General features: G+C 50.6%; 1 long non-coding RNA gene across 1 annotated transcript; it reads left to right on the forward strand.

Moving 5' to 3' along the window:
- The first annotated feature begins 1,248 nt into the window (after positions 1-1,248).
- On the forward strand, positions 1,249-9,183 carry LOC138100653 (uncharacterized). Its single transcript, XR_011146881.1, has 3 exons — positions 1,249-2,961; positions 3,240-4,472; positions 8,750-9,183. It is a non-coding gene; the product is annotated as an uncharacterized lncRNA (long non-coding RNA).
- Positions 9,184-18,860: the final 9,677 nt, after the last annotated feature.

Raw genomic sequence — 18,860 nt, forward strand, 5'->3', positions numbered from 1 at the left:
TCTTCTCCGTCCTTGATGTTCCCAGGCCCTGCATCTCCCTGGCTATTCCCTGTGTGAGTCTTCATCTGCATCCGACCTTATCCTGATCAAATAAGGGCCTGAGACGTGTTTAGCAGCAAATGCATTCTTGTAAAGAAAGCCAAGTGCAAAGTGCATCCAGATGCAGGGAAGTCTTTAGAAAAGCACTCCGGACGTGCAAATGAGGGATGTGTCTTCCTGCATCTCCTGTTGTTTTTCTCTGTCAGGTTTTGGAGGGGTTTCTCTCTGTGATTTCCTGCGATCCAGGTGCGTCCCTTCCTTTGTCCAAATCCAGTGCCAGAGGATTGAACAGCTGATGAAGGGGGTCTGGGATGAAGACGGTTCTGCTAAAATGAGGGAAACAATGCTGGAAGAGAAATGAGCATCTTTTTAATGCTTGGAATAAAAGTGCTGGAGAAGGGCACTTTTTATTTGATATGGTGTCATTCTCCTTTTTTTTCTATGGATAATACTCTGCGGTGAGCAATCAGGGCAGAAATATGAAATGCAGGAGTCTTGCATTCCACAGTGGGATTAACTTCGCTTTTCTGCTCTCTTTCAGGACAGGAGCAACCACTGAACTCGTCCTATCTTTGGCACCAAGAGCTTTGGATGTTGGAGCAGCCAAAGCCAGCTTGGGCCCCCCTTGTCCTGCCCGTGGTGTGGATGAGTGACAGGCTCCTCTTCTCCTCTGTGCTGGGATGAACTGCCTAGGGAATGCTATTTCTGACAGCCCGGTCCTAGCCATGGCTGCTGGAAAAAGGCACAGGTGAAGAGGCAACCTGCCAGAGTTCCTTGGGGATGATGGAATTGTGGTGTTTGGCTGTGCCCGGAGGGGCAGGTTGGGCATTATTTGTGTGTCTGAGGACTGGTTTGGGTGTTGGGGAGCCCAGGGAGCTGAGCTCTCAGTGCATTCCCAGCTCTCCCAGGGGTGGGAGCTGGTGCAGGGCTGGGTGACAGCCTCTGGTTGGGCTCGGGGCAGGCACTGGCCCCGGCACAGACACGGGGTGGTTTGGGGACGCTTGGGGAGCAATGGGAGGAAAATGAGGGATGGTGCTGGGCAGAGCGATCAGCCTGTGCTCGTGTCAGTGCAGCTGTGCAGGGCACTGGGATCTGGGTAAAACTCCAGCTCTCCTGGTGTTCAGGAATGCAAGGTCTGAGGGACTGGATTTACCTGGGGCTTTCCAGGCCAGCAGGAACAAGAGGAAATGTGGTGCCAGGGCTGCGTCCCATTAGGTTGCATTTCCCTCTTTCCCATTTCCATTTCCTCCTCCGTGCAGGTGTCCCCTACAGCCCATGAGCACGGGGCCGGTGACAACTCCCTGTCTGTAGAGGGATTCCTTATGGAACAAGGGCATATGATACCCCTGGAAAGATTGGACAACCCAGGGTTGCTGAGGAAAAGCCCCTGAACAGGCCCCTGACTGCAGGCAGCCCTGAGAGTCCTTGGCAAGGTATACAGCTGCCCAGTTCCCCCTCTGATTAGAGGCCATCTAGAGGGACTGGGCGTGAATCTTTGCAAAAGTAGATATAAGTTGGCATAGTTGAACAATAAGGGGAGAAGGATGCTTAATCGTATCGGGGTACGTGTCGTTTATGCGGCCAGCCCTCCGGACTCGGTCCCTAACACCTGTCCTCCTCCTGTCCCCCCGTGCCCCTTTTGTTGGACAAGTCTCAAATGGCAGCGCACATTCCCAAAGACTGTCTGCTTCCTTAAATCCACGGACCAGCTAGTGTTGTCACTCAACAGCTGAAATGAGCTTTCAGAGCCTAGAAACTAGCAGGAGTGACAAACAAAGGGATTTGAATCTGGAAATAGGTGAGTTCCACCCACCTGCTGCTGCTGCTGATGCAGAGACTGGGGCTCAGGGCGTCTGCGCAGCCCTTCCCTTTGGCACTGATCCTGCACTAGAATGTTGTGTTGTTGCCAAACCGGGCCTCAAACCAGGAGAAGGTAAGGCCTGACCGTTTGCCCCTGAACCTGGCACACCCACAGTGTGTTATCTGGAGAGTGTGCCTCAGCTGGTGTCACTTGAGTTTCACCAGAGTTGCAAGTTGGCTCCTGCTCTGGGCAATTCTGAGCGACCATCGCATCAGTTCTGCACTAAACACCGTTTAGCCAGACCCAGAGATTTGGCCACACAGTGACTTCTGAACAGAAAATCCAAATGCAGGAAAAGTGCTTGGACCATGGACGGGCCTGGGTCTTTGTGGGTCACTGTCAATCCCGGCCCTTACAGTCTCTCCTCATCTTTCTTGTAGGTTCCCTTCAGGCACAGGAGCCCTTGCTCACTGGTGTTTTTGACTATTCTCTGTCAAGGAAATGAGTTGAATTTCCTTGTCAAATCTAGTAGGCTTTTATACTCGGGCTTCTCTGCTGTGGGATTCATACTCAGAGACTGGTGTTTGTGTCTGGACACTTCCAGAAGGTGGATGTTATCCCTGGATGTATAAAGAAAACGCCTATCCATCATCTCTTAGGCAATGAGACTGTGCAGGTGACTGGCATGGCAGCCTTTCCACCAGTTCACCGGTTGAGCTGGTGCCAAGGTGAGCCCAGTCTCTAAATTTCCCTTGCATGCCTCAAGGCGTGCATCGTAAGATTCGTGCTTGTTGGAAGGACAGGATTGAGCCGGTCTCCCGTGCAGTGAGTGTCAGGCGACGTTCTCTTTGCTGCACATTGGTGACTCCAGGGGGTTCTGGAGTAATACAGACATGCTGGCTAGAGAAGGCACAAAAGAGTGCTTTCCTTTCAAACACGGGAACTGGTGAAAAAGTGTGGTTTGTCTCTCACTGCCTGCGTTCCTTTCAACCCAGGGAGGCCGTATGGAGCCGATGACTTCCTGCCTGTGTTGACACGTGTGCTAGCCCAGTGTGATGAGCTGGAGACTGAAATCGAATACATGACAGAGCTGCTGGATCCATCCTTGCTGTGTAGAGAAGGTAATGGATTTTTTTATTTTTACTAGAACTGCCTGAAGGACCAGCGAGGGGACGTTCTTCCTCACAGCACAGTTGCTGTTCCCCTTGTTTGAATAAGAATGCTGTTAAGGGGAGACCTAATGACAGGGATGTTGATAGTGTAGCAGGAGAATGTCCTCATCATTTGCACTGCTGGGTAGCTCGCAGAGCACAGGCCCAGCGGCCTAAAAATGTGCTGCTGTGCATTGCTTTAGGAGCAAATAGGTTGTAGTAGTTCTGATGTTACACCCTTCTTACAGATAACAGAAGTTTCCCAAGAACTCTCCTGGAACAGGGGAAGAAGAGAAAGCACACAGACTTTCAACGCAATACTCTAAAACCAGCAAGAGATTTAGTCTTGTCTATCAAATGTCAAAAATCACACCCATAATTATGGAATGCTAATGATATAATAATTATGCATAATTGTAATTACAGTTTAAAAGATACTTCAAAAAACACCCCTGACAGTTTACCTGCAATTGGCATCAAATATCTATTATCCATAGGAAGGAAAGCCTGGTGCCCCAGTGTATCAGGTACAGAGGATGAGCTGTCCAGGGAATGAGCAGCAAATGCTTTCTGCACCTGCCCTCACCCTGGGACCAGCAACAACCCCAGGTAATGCAGCGTTTGGTGCTCGAGGCACGAGCTCTGGCGTGCCCCAGGTCAGAGAGAGTCCAGCTGCGTTACTTCTGCCTGTCGCAGAAGCAACTTCGGGATCAGGAAGAGAGCTGCTTGTTGGGCAAGCTAGCTGGCTTCTCGGCAGAGGGAACACAGCAGGAGCCGACGGGCTCGGCTCACGTTAGCTCGGAGACAAAGGAAAAGAGAGGCTGTTCAGGTCTGGCTTCTAACAGGTTTAATGCGATGGGATGATGATGAGGTCGGTCGGAGGGAAGGGATCGGATCGCTCCTTGGACCCTTGTCCTCAGTTTTATAGGGAATTTGAAAACCCCGGTGAAAGGGGAAAACAAGCAATGAGTTACAAGCCAGGGGGAGGATACAATTCAACAAGAACCACTGGGGTAAACCGAGAGGCGGGAGGTATAACAGAACCAGTGAACGACCGAGTAACCGAGAATTTTCCCGATCCGGGGGAGGTGGCTTGGACCCGGGCACAGCCCAGGGGGTGCAGCTTAGGCTTCTGAGCCGCCCCCTGAATCTGACTCTTCGGGGGACTCGATCCAGGGGAGGGGCTGGGATTGATTGGCACGCTGCCCCAGCCCTGCAGTGGGCTGGGTCACCCCAACACCCGGGTGTGAGCTGTGACGGTGAGGAGAGGGCAGCTCCTGCCGGGGGCTGTTCTAGGAGGGGTTTCCTCAGCTCCCTTTTGCGTGGCGCTGCTGGAGGAGAGGGGCTCGTGGTGGGCTCCTGGGGGGTCTCTCACAGAAGGACGGTGGGAGCATCTCCCAGCGTCTTGGGGGAGCACTTGGATGTGGAGCATTGCTTAAAGGAGGTGCCAAGGGACGAACCTTTGTGCCAGGCAGCAGCAGGTGAGCCACGGTGTGGATTTGCAAGGGGGGGGGGTGGGTGTCTTTCTCCTTTTGCCTTTTGATTTCATCTTGCCACACCTTCCCCAAGTGCCCCCAGAAAAAAGAGGGGTTACGAGGACAGAAGGAGTTTAAATTGAGGGAAGAAGCCCCATTGTCCCTGCTTTTTAAGGGTTTTAATTGAGGTAAAAATCGCCCTTTTCCCATCATTTGAGAGATTTGAGGAAAGCCCCTCTCTTTCTGATATTTCGGGGGATTAAATTGAAGGGGAGAACCCCTTTATTTGCCATTGTATTTGCTTAAATTGAGGTAAACACCCCCCGTTGCCTCAGTTCCAGGGGTTAAATTGAAAGAAACTCCAGCTTTTCCAGCATTTGAAGGGTTTAGATGGGGGCGTGCCGCTGCATTTGAGGGCGCTTCTGGCTGTGCCCTGGCACCGAATGTCTTGCGTGGGAGCACTCCCGGCCCCTGGGGAATTTCTGAGGAGGAATGGCAATTTGGGGGCTGGGCTGCCGACAGGGACCGACGGAGCCGCGCCGGTCCGAGCCGTGCGGAGCCGAGGCGAGCGCAGGCGGGAGGCGAGGCACGGAGCCGCGCCGCTCCCGGCCGTCCCGCCCGCTCCGTGCCGTCCGTGCGCGGGGCTCGGGCGCCGCCGGGTGCCCCTCGGCCCGGTGCCTCGCTTTTGTCCGGTGAGGGAATGCTTAGACATTCAAGGTTGTTGGAGAAATCCAAACTGTGGCACCGAAGCAACAGCGGACGCGTTTCTCCAGAGAGCTGCGGCAGCGGTTCCATCTCTGGCCTCTGGTTGCAGACTCAGCGCTGCGCTCGCTGCTGTCAGACGGGGGCAGTGGAGGAGTGGTTTGTGAGGCTTCAGTGAGAAATTTTCTTAGTTTCAGTGCAAAGCTGAGCTCGCCCAGAGGAAAGGGTGTCGCTTTGTACAGTTTAGGACAGGGGGACTGGAAGACCAGTCACTAAGTCTTGAAATAACAGGATCTGTATCAGCACGCCTGCGTTTCGTGGTAATCACTTGTAACTGGTAGATGGTTCAGAGGTTCAAGACAGCTTATCTGCTGTGTTGAACGGCGTGTTTTGTTATCTTTTGATGTGTAGGATGGTGCTAGGTTTGGATGGCTTTATCTAAGTTTCAGCTGGCACTGGGAGCGCTGTATAGAAGTATTTTACACACCTTTTTGGTCAATGGTTAGTCTTTTCTTTGTGCTGCAAAAATAAGGTTTCTAGTATGGCTTAACTTATAATGCAATCATTTACCAAATTGATGTCGGTGCTGTGGATTACTTTTTATCTTTCTGATTTTTGTCAGCGAATCCATTTTGTTGTTACAATAGGCTTGTAAGGTCTGGGGTTTTTGTGTCAGGTAGAACTGGACTTGTATGGATCAGAATCGAGACAACCATTGAAGCTTTTTCTTGCTGAAACTTCTCTTTTTCATTCACTTGCCACTCTAACACTTTCAGCGATACAATCATCATGTGGCACCAGCCCAGATAACCATACAAAATTAGTCATACAGTGTTTGTCTTTCTTTTTACTACCAGTGCTTGTAATTCTTCGGCTGGTACACTTCCTAGTCTTTCTTTTATCACTTGTGCTCTTGTTTCAACATTTCGAGCTATTGCCCTGTATTTCTATAACTGCAGGAGTATTCATTATAACCAATTTTGCTGTAGGGTGCGATATCACTGGGGTTGGCTTTGCCTTTGGTATTTAAATTTCGTCTTTGCGAGCAGGCAGAGCTTGGGGGGTTGAGGGACAAAGGGAACTGGTTTAATCTCTCCCTCAGGCAGGAGGAGTTTCTGTGGTCTATCTCTTTCTTTAGCAGTGTTAATGTGTATCTCCTGAAGTGGTTCTCTTGATTGCCACACGTACACACAGAGGTAATTCACATATAGGAACAGAGTTTTCAAAAGGGAAGTTAAAGCATCTGAGCGAACTCTGTGGCTATCGCAGGAAAATCCAGGAACATTTCTTTTTGGTGGGGAGTAGGTAGAGCATCTGCTTTTGTAGTTACAGTTTGATTCACTGGTTATCAGTTTTCAGGAGTTTCACCTTCGAGAGGGAGTTTGGTGTTTTGCTGAAGGCAGCCACTCCTACAAACTGCCCTTTATTTATGTGTAAATGCATTTGGGACGGTTGTAGCGACAGGGTTTTGTGTTAGGATTCGGTTTTGAGAATCAATTTTTAAACACTGGCTTCTGCTTGCCTCTTTGATTAGTCAAACAGAAGAGTTGTAAGTAGAATGCGTTCTAAATATAGTGCTTCTTAATGATATCTCAACAGATTTTAGCCGTGTAAGAGATAACACTTTTTATTAGAGTTAGTTTCACCAATTCTAATTTTATTTTTCTAAAACTTCAGTTTAGTTTTTGGCTTTTGTAGGAGTACAAGGGGCAATCAGAAGCTGTTGAAATGCAGGAATGTGGGGAAGCTGGCTCATGGGTCATCTAGCCCTTAGGATGTGTGGCCTTTGCTTGCTGTAAAGGAGTGTTAGGTTGATGGGTTGGTTGATTTTAGTTTTTTTGTGAGGTGTTTGAATTGCTGCTTTCCCCCCCTACCACTCGGAAAGCAGGTTTTGGCACTTGGAAACTCAAAATAGTTGTTACCTGTTTGTATTTCATATTTATGTAATCACAAAAAGCAAGGAAAGAGTCAATGTGACTGGTTCCCACTATTGCAATGTGAAGGTTTTTGAAAGGCTGGAGTATTTATGTTCTATTTCTCCACTCCAAGCTTGGCTTTTTCCCTCCTTTTCCAGTGTCTGCTGCATTGGGTGTCCCAAGGAAGGCTGGATTCCTCAGCAGCAGTCTTAGGAATTGGTGCTAATTCTGCTTTTTCTGAAGGTGTATCCAAGTATGCTACCAAAATGGCTGTTTTCTCCGCTGAAAAGCGTTCCCTCTATGACATCAGTGCATGCACGTGTTTTAATCATGTAGCCAGATGTGCTAAGAATTGTACTTTCAACGCAAACACCTGCAGTAGGTTTCTGTTTGGTTTGTGTCTGTGAGAGGTGGGATTTGTGCTGGAGAGGTGCTCTTGAGTACAAAGGACGGAGTAAATCCGCTCCCTGGATGTGCAGTGAAGGACTGACTTGCAGGGAAGGGGAGCATTTATAAACCGCATCAATATTTCCCTGAAATTCTGGGTACTTGGAGTTGGCTTGGGCCTGTCAGGGTGAGCCATAAGCAACCCGAGCAAGCCCCTGAACCCTCAATGGATGTTTGAAACACTTCCACAGAAAGCCAAAGCAGTAACGATTCCAGAGGAGAAGTTATAGGTGATTGCTTATGATCGGTGGGGAATTTCCTTGGGAATTACTAACCTTGGACATACAGCATTTTGGAGGTGGAATTTCAGTTTCAGCCACAGGCACCTGGATGAGAAGGAGAGTTCTTTGCCAGAGGAAGGGGAGTGTTCTTTTGCTAGTTAGTGCTATTAGTGAAGTGATCAGAACAAAAGAATGACTTCTTTTGGGATAGGCTTATTTATTATATGGATGATAAGCAAGTAAGAAGAATGAACTACATGGATAAGAAGCAGTAACAGAAATCAAGGTAGAAAGGCAATGCATCAAATCATTATTATGTGTTACAGTAGCGATTAGGAAGGGATACAAGAGCAGTTACCCTAAAACGTTCCTGTCATCCTGGTCTGAACTTCAGCTGGGGAGTCCCATTGCAGAGAAAGAGCAGAGAACCCCTCCTGGTAACCCTTATGGGAATGATCCAGACTTGCTCCAAGTTGGTCTCACTTTGATATTGTTTCTTGTACAAGGGTATGTGATCACATGTTTTGCTTTTCTTTTTTGTGACCTGGGGCTCTGTCACACCCGTCCACTGGCCAGGAGTCCAGGTACATTGAGCGCGCAGCTCCTGTTTTCCTAAAATTGCAAATCTGGGTTTGAAAAGACATATGTCTTTGGAAGTTAACATAGGGTTCAACTTGAGTTGATGTAGTGATTGACTTAGGTTCAGCTTAAAAAAGGCCCTACCGACATTTTATTGTATCTAATCCCTGCTTTCCCCTGCGTTTTAGTTCTTGCCTCTCTGTTTCACAGGTCTGTACATCGTAGAACACTTACCTATGTGCTGTCTGGGTTTGAGCTGCCCTGCCCCGGCACGTAGGGTCACGGTTAAGTAGAAGAGTTACAAAACTTAGTGGTTCATCTCTTTTCTATGGGTTTTTGGGTAGAAGACTTATGGGCCCGGTGTGGGAATAACTCCTAGCCCTCGGCGGCTCGTTGGCTGCCTCACGTTGTCTCGCAGGTCCCCGAGGCCGCCTCGGATCTCTGCGGTCACCGACGCTACCGATTTTCCCAGAGCGCCCCGTTCGGCGTCGAGGAGCGGCATCCAGAAGCTGCGTCGAAGCATCTTCATGGCTGGAATGTTTTGAGTCAGGGCTGCAGTCAGGGTGTAAGCTGAAGGCTGTGTGACTGTGTGTGTGTGTGACTGTCTGTGTCTGTCTGCCTGCGAGAAGAGTGCGTGTGTGGAATGCTTCTAACCTTGTGGGTGTGAGTTTTGCCTTTCAGGCTTTTCAGCTACTTTTTAAACTTAGAGTAAAAACCACCCAGCTCTGCTGTCTGGGGTTTTTTTCCCTCCCAGCTGGATTTTTTTATCTGGGCCCCGGCCGCTCTGTGAGGTGACGTTCATCGCCAGGGGTTGGGTGCTGACCGTGCCGGGGCTGGGCATTTGTCAGGCGCGATGATTTTGGGGCTCCCGGGAACCGCCTTCCCATGGGGTGCTCTCGAGACGAGAGCGAGGGTGGGTTTGTGTGGAAGCTGAAGGAGGCGGGTGGTGGATGAGTGTTTTGTTCTCTGTCTGCTGCTGTTGTTTTGGGTTTCCTGGACCAATAAGATGTCATACATTTTCCAGAAAGAGAACAATTGTTAGGTTGTACTGCGATGGGGTTGGCTTGTGTTGCTCTGGATTCGTGTTTGCCGCTGCACTTGCACGTATTGCTCTGGATGTCACTTGGACTTTGACCAGTGTGCAGATGGATTGGATTTGTACTTGTGCTTGTGCACATTGTTGTTTCCACTTGCTTTGCTGAAGTGTAACTAAAAAACCCTCATTCAATAAAGTTGAAGAAACCCTAATAAACCCCCCTCCCCCCTTTGGTTGCTCTCTTCCTTTGGTGTGCTTTAGTAAGTTTTTTGCCATATTTCTTGCTTTGCTGCTCTGCTTTGCTTTACTTTTTAGTCTATTCCTCACTTGACTTTTTCCAACTCTTTCTCTTTTTCTCACTGTTTAACTCTTTCTGGATGTCTCTGTCACTCTAGTTCTCAGTTGCTCTTTTTCTCTTCAACACTACTTCTCTTTTAAACTCCATTTCTTTTTCTCTCAAACCCGATTCTTCTCTTTCTCTATTCCTTTTTCTCTCTATTTTTCTTTCTTTCTTTCTCTCTGACTTGCTTTCTGCCTTGCTTTCTTTCTGCCTTTCCCTTTCTCTGACTTTCTCTCTTTCTCTCTCTGACTTTCTCTCTTTCTCTGACTTTGACTTTCGAACTACCTTTCTCACCTTCCCTCCTTTGTTCATTTTTACCTTTCTACCTTAGTTTGTTTCTGTAGCAGCTTGGAAAAAAACAGAGACCATTCTTTCTTCAGGCACAATCTGCCCCAGGCTTTGTGTTGCTCTTTTGGGCAAGTTTGAAGAGAGTTTTGGGAATGGGCACAGGGCAAGACCAAACAGATCCATGCCCACACACTTGTCAGGGCAGACTTTCTGCCCCTTTTAGGCCACTGCCTCAAACATGAAAGCTCCCAGCTTTCTGGGAGGTGAAGGAAAAGCATTCCCACCTGCTGCTTCTAGCTGGAGTCATGGCCTGGTCTGCATCTTTCCCAAGAGAGCAGAAGGCCCTTCTCGAAGTGAAGATCAATGGAACAAGTTGCTCTTCTCCACAGGGCTCTCCTTAAGGCTGGAATGGCTGCTGCCAGCCTCTGCACTTTCTGCCTCTCCAACTTTCTACCTTTGTTCATTTCTACCTTTTTGACTTTCTACCTTTGTTTGTTTCTAACTTGCTAGATTTGTCCCTTTCTGCCTCTGTTTGCTTCTAACTTTGAAACTTTCTACCTTTGTTTTTCTCCCCATTTTTACCTTTCTGCCTTTGTTGGTTTCTAACACTCTACATTTCTAACTTTGTGCCTTTCTAAATGTATTTTTTGCTTTCTAACTTTTACCTTTCTAACCTTGTTTCTAACCTTCTTAGAGTGGAGGCTCCTCTGGCCTCAGGCCCAGAGGGAAGCCAAAGCCTTAGGTTTGAATTGAAACCTTTGGACAAGCTGGCATCCATGAAGCCACAGCAAAGTGCACTAGAACTACGGATTTTTAACTTTTAGTAGAAATAGATGCCAAGTGCCTTCGTCATGAAAAAGCTGTAGCAGAGATCTTCAGCACGGCTCTTGCTGCAGCAGTGTTACCTTTTCACAGAATTCTTTACTTTAGACAAAATCTAGATTGAGTGGCACTGTTGCCATTTTTTAGATGGAGTGTTCACATAAACACTAAGAGCTGATAGAAACTGTAGATGCAAATCTGTGTAACACAGATGTAACACTTGTGTGAGGCTTACGACTGTTAGAATTAGACCAGGGTGGGTTAAGAAAAAGAAAACTAGAATTGTGTGTGAATCTTACTGGTCAATTAACAAATATAATCCACACTTCTGTAAGCAAAAAATATAGGGTATGGAGCATATAGAAGCAGCTGGTTTTGCCTGCTGCTGCTGCTTGGCTTTATCATGTAACCCCATTCAAAGTCTGCCTTCAAGACAGCTGTGAGACTGTGAAATCAAGAACTTAGCAGAACAGCAGCCTCCTCTGCTCTTTCACCCTGGTCTGAGAAGGAAGGGTACCCTGTCAAAAGCTCAACACTCGCCTTTCTGACTTTGTCTCTAAATGTCTACCTAACTTTGGTTCTAATTTTTTTTTGTTTCTACCTTTGTTTTTAACTTTCAACCTTTCTACCTTTAGAAATTTGTTCGTTTCTTGTATTGTACCTCTTTGTTTGTTTCTAAATTTCTGCCGTTGTAACTTTTTTTCTAACTTTTTACTGTTTAAATTTCATTTGTTTTTAACTTTTTACCATTCCTCCCAGGGAGGGATGTGTGCAGAATACCAAAACCTGCTAAGGTCTTCATTTTGACATCTATAGACAAAGGCGATGGATTTAGATGTAGATTCATTTTGAAATAAGCCAGCCCTCTCTCTCTACTCTGTTGCATATAGGAATATAAGAAGCTGGGACTAGAGATGAGCAAGTTTTGAGCATAACGAGGCGGCGTTTTTCTGTAGGAAGGGAAGAAGCGAGTGCCTGGCGCCAGGAGCCGAGAGGCTCGGGCTGCAGGAGCTGCAGAGCGCCCTGAGCCGGCTTTTGCCTCTGCTCTGTCCGTGCCCCGCAGCGCGGCCCGGCCCCGGGCTGAGCTGGGCGGCGCTGCTGCCGCCTGGTGGCGAGAGCGCGGCACTGCCGGCCCCGGCACGGCGCCCCGGCGCTGCTGCCGCCCGGGGCCGGGGGAGCCGAGAGGGCGGCGGCCTCGGTGGCTGCCGAGCGTGGCAAGGGCAAGGAGCGAGCGGGGCCGCGTCTGGCAGCGGAGGGGAGGGGCGAAGGACGGTTCGGAGCGCCAAGGGACACGGGCGTGCATGAGCGGGGCCAGAGCGCTGCAAAGGAGCGGGCGCCGTGCGGGGCGGTGACCGCGACGAATGACAGCGCGGGGGGCGGCCCGGCGGGGCCGGTTTTGCCGGGCAGCAGAGGCGCGGTCGCAGCGCGACACGGGGCGGGGAGCACCGGGCGAGCACGGTGGGAATAGAGCCGCCCGCGTGCCGCTCTCAAGGGGGCGGCTCGGAAAGGAAGGCGCAGTTCGGCGCTTTCGGGACGGCGTAAGTGGCGTTTTTATTCGAACCTGCCAGGACCTTGCAGAGGGTGGGTGACACTTCCGCCACACTCAAGATGGCGGACGCAATAGGCCCCTAAGAGAGGTGTCCCTGCCGATGCCTGCCGCCGGTCGCGGGACCGTCGCCCGCCTCCGGCGCCGGTGACCCCACCACCCGTGTCCTCGCACCGGGGACCACGGCGGAAAATCGCGCGGAAAGCGCGGGGCCGGCGTCGGAGTCCGGGCTGGATTCAGGCAGCTGAATAGACAGAAGCCCTTGTGAGGGGCGGGGGCCTTGTGAGTACCACACTAAAGATGGCGGCTCGACCGGAAGTGGCTTCTGCCAGCACCCAAGATGGCGGCGAAACCGGAAATTAGGTCATCGCCACACTAAAGATGGCGGTCGTTTACGCTGTTTTCTGACCTTCTCAAGATGGTGGCAGGGAAGGCCCCCTCTAGCTGCGTCTATTCGGCTGCCTGAACGCGACGCCGACACCAACGCCAGCCCAGCGCTTGCACGCAATTTTCTGAGGCGTTTCCCGCTATGCGGACACCGACTGTGGGGTCAGCGGCGCCTGGGGTAGGCGGGAGCATTCAGGCAGCCGAATAGACGGAGCGGGGTCCTCCACCGCCGCCATCTTGAGAAGGTCGCATCGCCACATTGGTGTGGTCCCGGTAATTTCCGCCCTTCTTCGCCCGACGCGGCAATGGCGGGGAGTCCGGGGAGCAGCGCTGCCGGGCCGGGGGCACCGGGGCGGGTGCTGCGGGCTCGGAGGTGAGCGGGGAACGGGGACAGTCCCGAGCGGACGGTGGGGGCCGCGGGGGATCGGTATTCCGGCCCAGGGATGGGTGTCCCGGGACAGGGGTGGGGGTCCCGGCCCAGGGATGGGTTGCTGGACTATCTAATAAGATTATATAACGATCATACAAGGAGAACTATGTAAAAAATCCTCCCTTGTTACCCTTCTCCCAGCCCCGCTGTGTTTTCAGGATCCTGGGGGCAGAGTTTGTGTCTGGACAAGGCTCTCGGGCACAGGGTGGGATTCTTGGGGTGCAGGACCAGGATGTGGACTCGATGCTCCCTGCGGGTCCCTTCCAGCCCAGGGAATGCTGCGATCCTGTGCCTCTGGGGGTGAAATAAAGGGGATCGCTGGGGTTTTTGCCCGCTGTGTTCACGGCCCCGCCGGCTCCGGGCGGGTTAAAGGCGCAGCTGCCCCGAGACAGCGGGACCGGCCGGGGCTGCTCGCTCCCGGTGCTGCCGCCTTGTGGGGAGAGCCCGGCACTGCAGCCCGGAACGGCGCTGGACACGGGATCGGCGTGGAACAGCAGCCCAGGGAATGCTGAGGCGTCCCAGGGAAGGCTGAGGTATCCCAGGGAATGCTGAGGCGCCCCAGGGAATGCTGAGGCGTCCCAGGGAATGCTGAGGTGTCCCAGAGAGGGCTGAGGCGTCCCCTGCCCGGGGCACTCGGCAGCAAATCCCTGATGTTGAGCGGAAAAAGGAAGGTTCTGGGTTAGTGGGAGGAGGTTTCTGGAATGGAGTTGGGACAGGTGCTGATCCACGCAAGGAATCACGGGGTGGTTTGGCTTGGAAGAGCCACCAAGATCATTTACGCTCTGTTTGTTGTCCGATTCCACAGCAAAGAACATCCAGAACTGGCACCTCACCCTCACGGACAGCAGGAATGTCTTGCATAGCTCTTGGAATGGGAAGGGCCGTTGGGAGCTCTGGCAGGAGCAGGTAAGAACAGAAATGGGATCATTCCGGCTGCTGCTGGAGGTGGTTTTCTGCTTTCAGGCTGTTCTTCTGACTGATCCTTTCACAGCACTGTTCTAGGGCACATTTGAGGGTAATTCCAGGAATTTCAAACCAGATGAAAACTGGTGGGGAAAAAATGTGAACCTGATCCATTTCTGGTAATTCCAAGCTTCTCCCACAACACCGTTCCAGGGGAAAGCTGATGAAAGGGTGAAGATGCAGAGGAGCAAGTGCTGTAAACCCCCCTGGCACTCTGACAGAGCAGACCTTGCCGTACTCCCAGCAGATCTCTTGGAGAAAGTGTGGGATGGCAAGGTTTTCCAGGAAAGCAAAAGGAGGGCAGAGATGAGGGAATAGGCTTCCAGTTATTCCTTTAGCTGAAAGCCTGGGGGAATTGAGAGGGGCCACAAGAACTGTTTGTGTAGGAAAATGGGAGTTTGGGGGCTGAATCGGAGTTTCTCTCTGGGGCATTTTTGAGGGAAAAGCTGAGGTGCTGTTTAAGGGAGGGAATGCACATTTTTGGGGTGGAAAAGGTTTAATCAATATTGTAGAGGAAGTAAAATGTTGGGGGTAAAAGTGGATGCAATCTGGAGGGGACAGAATGAATATTTTGAAGGCAGAATGGGGAACTCGGTAGTGGACAGAGGGGGAACATTTTGGAGGCAACACTTGACAAACTCTCTGGGGTGGAGAACGAAGACATTGAGGGAAAAATGAGGTGGTGAGCAGTGGGCACGTAGGGAAGGTTGTGGGGGTAAATCTTGAGAAAAGCCCCGTGGTCTTCAAGAAGTTCTTGGAATCAGGACGGAGGAATTCAGCGGTGGAAAAGCAGGGGAATTTTGCGGGGGTAAAACTTTAAAAGATCTAAGAGTTGAGAGTGAGTGTTTTTAGGTGAAAAGGATGTCTTGTTGAAGTTGGGCATCTGGATTGTGGCATTTATGGATCAGAGGGTGTGTTTCCAGAAAGTAGAAGATAAAGAAGACTCCCAAAGCCTCGGTAGCTGTGTTAAGAAATCCCTGCCAGGGAAGAAAGGTACCTAAAGCTCCTAGAAGTAGGGACTAATTAGCATGGGAAGGGAAAAACCCAGCCCAGTGGGAGAGAGCAGGCCGGGTAAGGGAAGAGAAGGATGCCCTTAAGAAGAAGCAGGGAAGGGGAATTTCTCGGTTTGCTCAAATGTATCAAAAAGTTTGGAATCTGGGTCTGTGTGGAGGCCGGGATTTTCTCGGCCACATCCAGAGCCCAGCACTAGGAATAAAGTAATTCCAGGCTTTACAACGCCAAAAATGCAGTACCAGAGAGTTCTGTTGTCCCGAGGACTTGGGGGATATTTGGCAAAAATTTCTGGGGGCCCAGGCTGGACCGAGCTTTTCACACTCCCCCGATTCACGGGATCGGGGATTCCAGCGTGCCCTGCACGGGTTTTTCAGGGAAGTCCCAAATCCGTGTGAGCACGAAGCAGAATCCCCTGGGAGCTGAAGGCAACGGGATATTTCTTGGGAATTTTGAAGGATTAGGTGAGTCCTCAGTGATAGGTTGGAATGAACGCAAATTGTCCGGGAGTTGCTGGTTTAGGGATGGCCAGGTCTGGATTTGGATTTGTGGGCACCGAGTGTTCCTTGTGTCAGCTTTAGGTCTGGGTTGGTGGGAATTGTCGGAGAAAAGAGAAGGGAATTGCAATGCAGAGCTCCATTCCTGGAGAAAGGATCAGGATGGGAGAGGAAAGGCTGTGGAGCTGCTGGGAGCTCCTGGAGACCAAAAGGATCTGAGGTCCGGAGGCAAAAGCTGTGGAAGAAAGGCTGAAAAGGGTGCGGGGTGGGGCGGGAGGGGGAGGAGGGCACCGCGGGGGGTGGGGGGAAAGAGGGAAAGGATCCCTGCTCCGGGAATCCAGCAGGGACCAGGAGAGGATCATTTTCCATCCACTGCTCTCAGTGGAATCCTAATAAGGAAGGTCGAAGGAAAGTGATTCGTTTGTTTGTTCTTAGGTTTGGAATGAAAGGTGCTCTTCCAGAGGGGAATATTCACCTGTTAAAATTCTGTTGGATCCAGGAAAAGAGGGAGGCAGCAGCTGGGGAATGAACGGGTGGATTTTTGGCGGATACAGGCAAAGGCATGGGCAGGGGCACTTAGGTAAAATACACTTCATGGGCAGCACCAGGAAAAGCCTCAACTGCCCTTTTTTTCCAAGCTCTGACATTCCAGAGGAGTAAGCAGCGGTCAGCACATCGCTCTCTAGAATTCCTTGGATGGCCAGTGCTTTGTTGGGAAGAGGTGACATTTGGAAAGGAACAAATCCGGGGATATAATTCCTGATAGTGAGGCCCTGGTTTTGATATCCTTCCAGCACCCGAACGCAACAGAGGGAATGCTGGAGGAGGAGGTGGAAAACGCTGTCGCTCCGTTGGTGGAATTCCTGGGAAATGGAAAGCAGCAGAAGCAGCAAGAACAGAGTTGGAAGCAGGCTCCAGCCGGGTAAGGCAGCCACCAAATCCTTTGGAATTAGAACTGGGCAGGGGTGGGAAGAATTAATTCTTCAATTTGTAGCCCATGGATTCCTGAGCAGGATCCTGGCAGGGAAGACTGCAGGGATCGGCCTGGGGACTGTTCCCGGCTGGGGGCAGCGAGGCTTGGAATTGGCTGGAGGGAAGAAAGGGGGATCCTTTGAGCACAAGGATCAGCTGTGAAATGTGGAGATGGCATCAGACAATTCCTCGGGAGGGTTCGGTTCCTGGGCCAAATGGATCTCCTGCCTTGTGAAGGAGCTCAGAGATCTGGGAATCTCCCTGGCTATTCCCTGTGTGAGTCTTCATCTCCATCCCGCCTTATCCTGATCAAATAAGGGCCTGAGATGTGTTTAGCAGCAAATGCATTCCTGTAAAGAAAGCCAAGAGCAAAGAGCATCCAGATGCAGAGAAGTCTTTAGAAAAGCATTCCAGACGTGCAAATGAGGGATATGTCTTCCTGCATCTCCCGTTGTTTTTCTCTGTCAGGTTTTGGAGGGGTTTCTCTCCGTGATTTCCCGCAGTCCAGGTGCGTCCCTTCTTTTGTCCAAATCCAGTGCCAGAGGATTGAACAGCTGACGAGGGGGGTCTGGGATGAAAAGGGTTCTCCTAAAATGAGGGAAACAATGCTGGAAGAGAAATGAGCATCCTTTTAATGCCTGGAATAAAAATGCTGGAATGCTGAGGCGTCCCAGGGAAGGCTGAGGCGTCCCCTGCCCGGGGCACTCGGCAGCAAATCCCTGATGTTGAGCGGAAAAAGGAAAGTTCTGGGTTAGTGGGAGGAGGTTTCTGGAATGGAGTTGGGACAGGTGCTGATCCACGCAAGGAATCACGGGGTGGTTTGGCTTGGAAGAGCCACCAAGATCATTTACGCTCTGTTTGTTGTCCGATTCCGCAGCAAAGAACATCCAGAACTGGCACCTCACCCTCACGGACAGCAGGAATGTCTTGCATAGCTCTTGGAATGGGAAGGGCCGTTGGGAGCTCTGGCAGGAGCAGGTAAGAACAGAAATGGGATCATTCCGGCTGCTGCTGGAGGTGGTTTTCTGCTTTCAGGCTGTTCTTCTGACTGATCCTTTCCCAGCACTGTTCTAGGGCACATTTGAGGGTAATTCCAGGAATTCCAAACCAGATGAAAACTGGTGGGGAAAAAATGTGAACCTGATCCATTTCTGGTAATTCCAAGCTTCTCCCACAACACCGTTCCAGGGGAAAGCTGATGAAAGGGTGAAGATGCAGAGGAGCAAGTGCTGTAAACCCCCCTGGCACTCTGACAGAGCAGACCTTGCCGTACTCCCAGCAGATCTCTTGGAGAAAGTGTGGGATGGCAAGGTTTTCCGGGAAAGCAAAAGGAGGGCAGAGATGAGGGAATAGGCTTCCAGTTATTCCTTTAGCTGAAAGCCTGGGGGAATTGAGAGGGGCCACAAGAACTGTTTGTGTAGGAAAATGGGAGTTTGGGGGCTGAATCGGAGTTTCTCTCTGGGGCATTTTTGAGGGAAAAGCTGAGGTGCTGTTTAAGGGAGGGAATGCACATTTTTGGGGTGGAAAAGGTTTAATCAATATTGTAGAGGAAGTAAAATGTTGGGGGTAAAAGTGGATGCAATCTGGAGGGGACAGAATGAATATTTTGAAGGCAAAATGGGGAACTCAGTAGTGGACAGAGGGGGAACATTTTGGAGGCAACACTTGACAAACTCTCTGGGGTGGAGAACGAAGACATTGAGGGAAAAATGAGGTGGTGAGCAGTGGGCACGTAGGGAAGGTTGTGGGGGTAAATCTTGAGAAAAGCCCCGTGGTATTCAAGAAATTCTTGGAATCAGGACGGAGGAATTCAGCGGTGGAAAAGCAGGGGAATTTTGCGGGGGTAAAACTTTAAAAGATCTAAGAGTTGAGAGTGAGTGTTTTTAGGTGAAAAGGATGTCTTGTTGAAGTTGGGCATCTGGATTGTGGCATTTATGGATCAGAGGGTGTGTTTCCAGAAAGTAGAAGATAAAGAAGACTCCCAAAGCCTCGGTAGCTGTGTTAAGAAATCCCTGCCAGGGAAGAAAGGTACCTAAAGCTCCTAGAAGTAGGGACTAATTAGCATGGGAAGGGAAAAACCCAGCCCAGTGGGAGAGAGCAGGCCGGGTAAGGGAAGAGAAGGATGCCCTTAAGAAGAAGCAGGGAAGGGGAATTTCTCGGTTTGCTCAAATGTATCAAAAAGTTTGGAATCTGGGTCTGTGTGGAGGCCGGGATTTTCTCGGCCACATCCAGAGCCC

This window comes from Aphelocoma coerulescens, unplaced genomic scaffold, assembly GCF_041296385.1.
Source record: "Aphelocoma coerulescens isolate FSJ_1873_10779 unplaced genomic scaffold, UR_Acoe_1.0 HiC_scaffold_123, whole genome shotgun sequence".
In the NCBI taxonomy this organism is placed as follows: Eukaryota; Metazoa; Chordata; class Aves; order Passeriformes; family Corvidae; genus Aphelocoma; species Aphelocoma coerulescens.